The sequence below is a fragment of the Mastomys coucha genome, unplaced genomic scaffold (assembly GCF_008632895.1).
Source record: "Mastomys coucha isolate ucsf_1 unplaced genomic scaffold, UCSF_Mcou_1 pScaffold18, whole genome shotgun sequence".
Taxonomy (NCBI): domain Eukaryota; kingdom Metazoa; phylum Chordata; class Mammalia; order Rodentia; family Muridae; genus Mastomys; species Mastomys coucha.
In genome coordinates, this window is record NW_022196900.1 from 61,097,157 (window position 1) to 61,102,147 (window position 4,991).

The following is a 4,991-nucleotide window of genomic DNA, read 5'->3' on the forward strand; positions in this document are numbered from 1 at the left end:
TATGATCAAGGAAATTATCATCTAAGCCATGTTGGTAGCAAAGCACATTAAAGTTGATTATGACATTATCTTCTACTCTTTACTTCTTCCCATGGTTTGGCTCCTTGGTGGTTTATATACACAGTATTGTCAAACTAATTGTGAATGTTTTCCCTCTGTACAGAACCATCCTTGTGATGTGATGTGATGTGATTGTGAGCACAGTTGCATTCCTACATAAGACCTTGAAGGTGATCACAGACAAGAAACAGTGTGTAGGGGAGTCGTTAGACTTTACAGTTCCATCAGTGCTCACAGAGATGTGCTATCATTAGACTGACTATGACCATAGGCTAGCTATCTTCTTACTCTTCCAAAATGTTGCATAGTTTTATCTGTAAAAGTCTGGTCCCTAAACCCAGCACTTGGGAAGCAGAGGCAGGCAGATTTCTGAGTTTGAGGCCAGCCTAGTCTACAGAGTGAGTTCCAGGACAGCCAGGGCTACACAGAGAAACCCTGTCTTGAAAAAAAGTCTGGTCCCATAACAAGATATATTTAGCACAAGTAGAATGTGTACCATATCCATCCCTGGAGGGCCTGACCACCTTCCATGTCAATTCAGCCACAGAAAGGTAGAGACAAGATAAGCAGGTTTGTCATGCCTCAGGCCCACTGGGTATTCCTAGTATCCATGTACTGACAGTGTTTATTATTATTATTATTATTATTATTATTATTATTATTATTATTATTATTATTATTATTACTGTTTCCTCAGCCTTGTAGCTCTGCCTCTGCAACTCAGCACTGCTCTGTTCCTGACACACACACACACACACACACACACACACTCACACACACACTGTGTTTTAGGTTGTGTTGTCCAGCCTATAGAGCAAACTCATATTCTATTTATAGACTACTGAGCAGGTGTGTACTGTACCTCAAAATTGGGCACCCTAGGGGCAGGAGTGATGCTCCAACAGATGAGAGCACTTGCTACACTCTTCGACCACTTAGAAATCTTTCCTGGTACCAACCTGTAGGCTCTCATCCTTCCAGCTCTGTGTAATTCCACTTCCATTCCATCCTCCTATGTTCACTTCTGACCTGATATGTACATAATGCATATAAGTGCATGCAGGCAAAACATACAATTCACACAGAGAGATCCAGACCTGTGGGATGCAGTTCAGACAACATTTCTAGATATGGTACAACTCTACTAGCTTTCCCACATCAAACACCCAATAATCTTTAATGGAAAAGAAAAACTCAATGCTGATGAGCACAACACCTCTCCATCCTTCCTCATCTAAGCAACTTTTTCAGGTGGTGTCTTTGAAAGCAGACACTGTTTCTTGAGAGATGCCAGAAACTCCTAACAATCCTAGTGCCTCATCTAATACAAGTATATAGACAGGCAAAAGCTGCGACTCCTAAAAGGCTTTTGCTTCCCTCACCAGAAGAAGAGAACAAAACCAAATGATGTCTTTCATCATCAATTACAAAGTCCATAGTCTCAGAATTTCCAGGTTACACCCTCAACAAGACCAGCTTCTCCAGGTTATTTTCCCCAACAAACCTGCATCCCAGGTTACAGGATCCCCTGCATCCCACCCCTTACCTAATGACCACGAATGCAGAGGGAAGTAGAAATTAAGTTCACGATATGACTCCCAGTACCAGTCAACCATGTTAAAGACCACCGTTACTTTCCAATCAGATGCTTGCACACTTATCCCTGCTTGATGCTTACTATGAAGTCTTTCCCCAATAGATATTTGGTGCTCCCCCACCACCAAAATTGACCTGCATGATGGTGGTGCATTGGGGGCCTGAACTAGCTCAAATAAAAGAAAGACCCTGCTGTGTGTTGCATCAGATTGGGTCTGTGTTTTGGGCGATCACTAACATTTCCCTGGCACTACATTTTGGTTTGTTGGCCAGGAAGTTCCCCATGACACACAGAACTACCAATCTGGAGGGTCTTGAAGCCAGCAAAACTACTCTAGGTATTTGTGTTTTTATGTTTGCAATACTGCGTTAAACTTCCTGCTTTTCGCCTGTCTGAGTGCTGAATTTGTCTGAGTTTTCTTGAGATCTGCAGAAAACTCTTTGAGTAGTACTGAGATGATTCATTTGTGTGGAACCTGGTGGCTCATGTTGCCGTAGTAATTCATTAGAGTTGAGACAAGCTGAGGGATCGGTCTGAGTGTCAGAAGTATTCCATGTAGTCTGTAAATGTGAGTACTTGCACAGTGGCACAAAAAGCCTCTGTTTTGTGTGACATCTAACTTGTTTAAATGTTAGACACTTTCTGTGAGATCTATAGAGCATAAAGAAAACTTGTGTAAAGATAAATGAGTTTTGTTGCCATGATAATTTTTCCAGGTCTGAGTAAACATCTGTGAAGTACATTGGGTGGTCATGTGTTTGAACACCCCCTTCTGGTTAGCTCTTTTTTGTGGTTCTTAATTGCTGGAGGTTTTCCACGGAGATCTCTGGTGGAGCTTGGTGAAGGAGCCCTTGTGAAGGGAATCGAGCAAGCATGGACAGGGCCTTCTCTGTGGTGTCTTCCAGACTGCTCTGTTTCTGCACGCTGCTCTGTACTGAGTCGGGGCAGGCTGGGCCGACAGGAGAGTAAATCTCTTCCCAAGTGTTACAGCTCTAAGAACTGAAGGCAGAGACCATGGAGTAGATCTTTCATGTGCTTTACTTCCCTGGATACCATACATATATATAGTTTTGGGGGTCATTCAGATTTTGGCAGCAGTTATCTCTCATTGGTTTGGGCTGAGAATCTTTATTTGCATGTAAGAGGGCTTGACCAATATTACACACCTCTCCTGTAGGTGCCATTGTTGGAGGTTTGGGCTGAAATCTGAGCCACTGGTCTCAGAACTATCACCGAACTCCTACCACCCCTTGTGGACAAATTTACTTTGCTCAGTGGGTCTCTGGGGTTCCAAGGTGGCCGCTCTACTGGACTCTGGCTATCAGAACGGCCCACTGCCCCACATTTCTTACTGCATGCTGTATTTTTTTCTTCCAGGTCTAAGTGGTGCCACATCTGTTTTCTGTGTGCACCACCTTCTTGTTGGTTGTTGTTCTTGTGGGCTGTAAATTTTTCAAGTTTTGGTTGGTTTTTGTTTATGGTTGTACCTTTTTCTGTTCACTGATTCTAAATGGTGTCACATCTTTCTGGGAACAAGTCCTGGAATATGTTCTGTGGCTGATTTGTGATTAAAACAGACATGTCTATGAGCCATGGCCATGGCAGAGCCAAGAGATGTCCTGACTCATGGAGATGAGGTGTCTGCTCATCTGGGAAGTAGGCCTTGATTTTGTACCCATGGCCAGTTGCAGTTAAGGAAAGATGTATCTGCGAACTGTGGCTATGGAGGGCCAGGAGACATCCTGAGTCTCTGTCTGGGGTGGCTGTTGGTTTAGGGGAGCCAACAGATGCCCACCAATTTGGTTCTTTTCTTGCTTGAGTGCACCACTTTCTGGTTGTTTGTTATTTCTGCCTGATAGAAAAAGTTGGACTTAAGTTTGGGGTATCATAGAGAGATCTTTTTCATGAGTACCAATTTCTGGTTGTTTCTTGTTTTTGCTCAATGGATAGGAAAGGTTTTATTTATGGATTTGAGTGTTGTCTGTGTTTCTTGTTACAAAATGGCCTGGCTGTGGTGGCACACACCTTTAATCCCAGCACTTTGGAGGCAGAGGCAGACAGATTTCTGAGTTTGAGGCCAGCTTGGTCTACAGAGTGAGTTCCAGGACAGCCAGGGCTATACAGAGAAACCCTGTCTCAAAAAACAAAAACAAAACAAAAAACAAGATGTCTTTGACAGATGACTTTGATGAGGTAATCTTGGCAGATCACTTTGATGAGTTTGACTTTGATGGACATATTAACATGAAACAGGACTCCTGTACCACATTCTACAGGTTCCTTTCAGCATAGAAGAGGCCAGGAATTTGGTTCCTAGTCCCAAATGGAGCACTCCCCAATATGCTTACTCTCTCCTGACTTGTCCAGACTGAGATTTTTATACCTTTGGATGTGATAAGAACTTCTTGGTCGACTGTCAGGGTCTCATGACAGGTCTCAAGATGGCCACAAGATGGTCTACAAATTTGGCCAGAGTGTATGACATTAGGCAGAGAAAAAAGGAAAGCTTTTTAGAGGGGGTCATGGAGGTATTTCAACAATACACCTCTATGCTTCCCAAATCACCAGATGCAAAAGCAGCCATTACTCTAGCTTTATTGATCAGGCAGCACTATATATTAAGAAAAAGCCCCAGAGGCTCTGACACAACCAGGATCACAGAAAGGACAGACGCCAGTTAGATTTAGCAAGGGCAGGTAGCACTAGAGATAACCAGATGGAGGGGGACAAGCAGAAGAAAATAAACAGCACAAACCAAGGTCCCTTGGCATAGTCAGAACCCAATTCTCCCATCATAGCAAGTCCTGGACACATCATTACATGGAAAAGCAAGATTCAGATATAAAATCACTCTTCTTATTTTAAAGATTTATTTATTATTATAAATAAGTACACTGTAGATGAACCAGAAGAGGGTGTCAAATCTCATTAAGGGTGGTTGTGAGCCACCATGTGGTTGCTGAGATTTGAACTCAGGACCTTCAGAAGAGTAGTCAGTGTTCTTACCCACTGAGCCATCTCACCAGCCCCATAAAATCACTTTTCATGGTGATGATACAGGACCTTAAGAAAGACATAAATAGCACCCTCAAAGAAATACAAGAGAACACAGGTAAACAGCTAGAAGCCCTTCAAGAGGAAACACAAAAATCCCTTAAAGAGCTACAGGAAGACACAAACAGGTGAAAGAAATGAGCAAAAACATCCACAATCTAAAAATGGAAATAGAAACAATAAAGAAAACAAAAAGAAAGACAATGCTAGCTGTACAAAACCTAGGAAAGAAATCAGGAGTCATAGATGCAAACATCACCAACAGAATACAAGAGATAGA

At 42.6% G+C, this 4,991-nt stretch overlaps 1 protein-coding gene across 1 annotated transcript in view; it reads left to right on the forward strand.

Annotated features, from left to right (window-relative positions):
- Nucleotides 1–4,991, forward strand: part of LOC116095737 (PRAME family member 12-like) — a 54,569-nt gene that overhangs the window by 14,425 nt on the left and 35,153 nt on the right. The window lies entirely within an intron of this gene.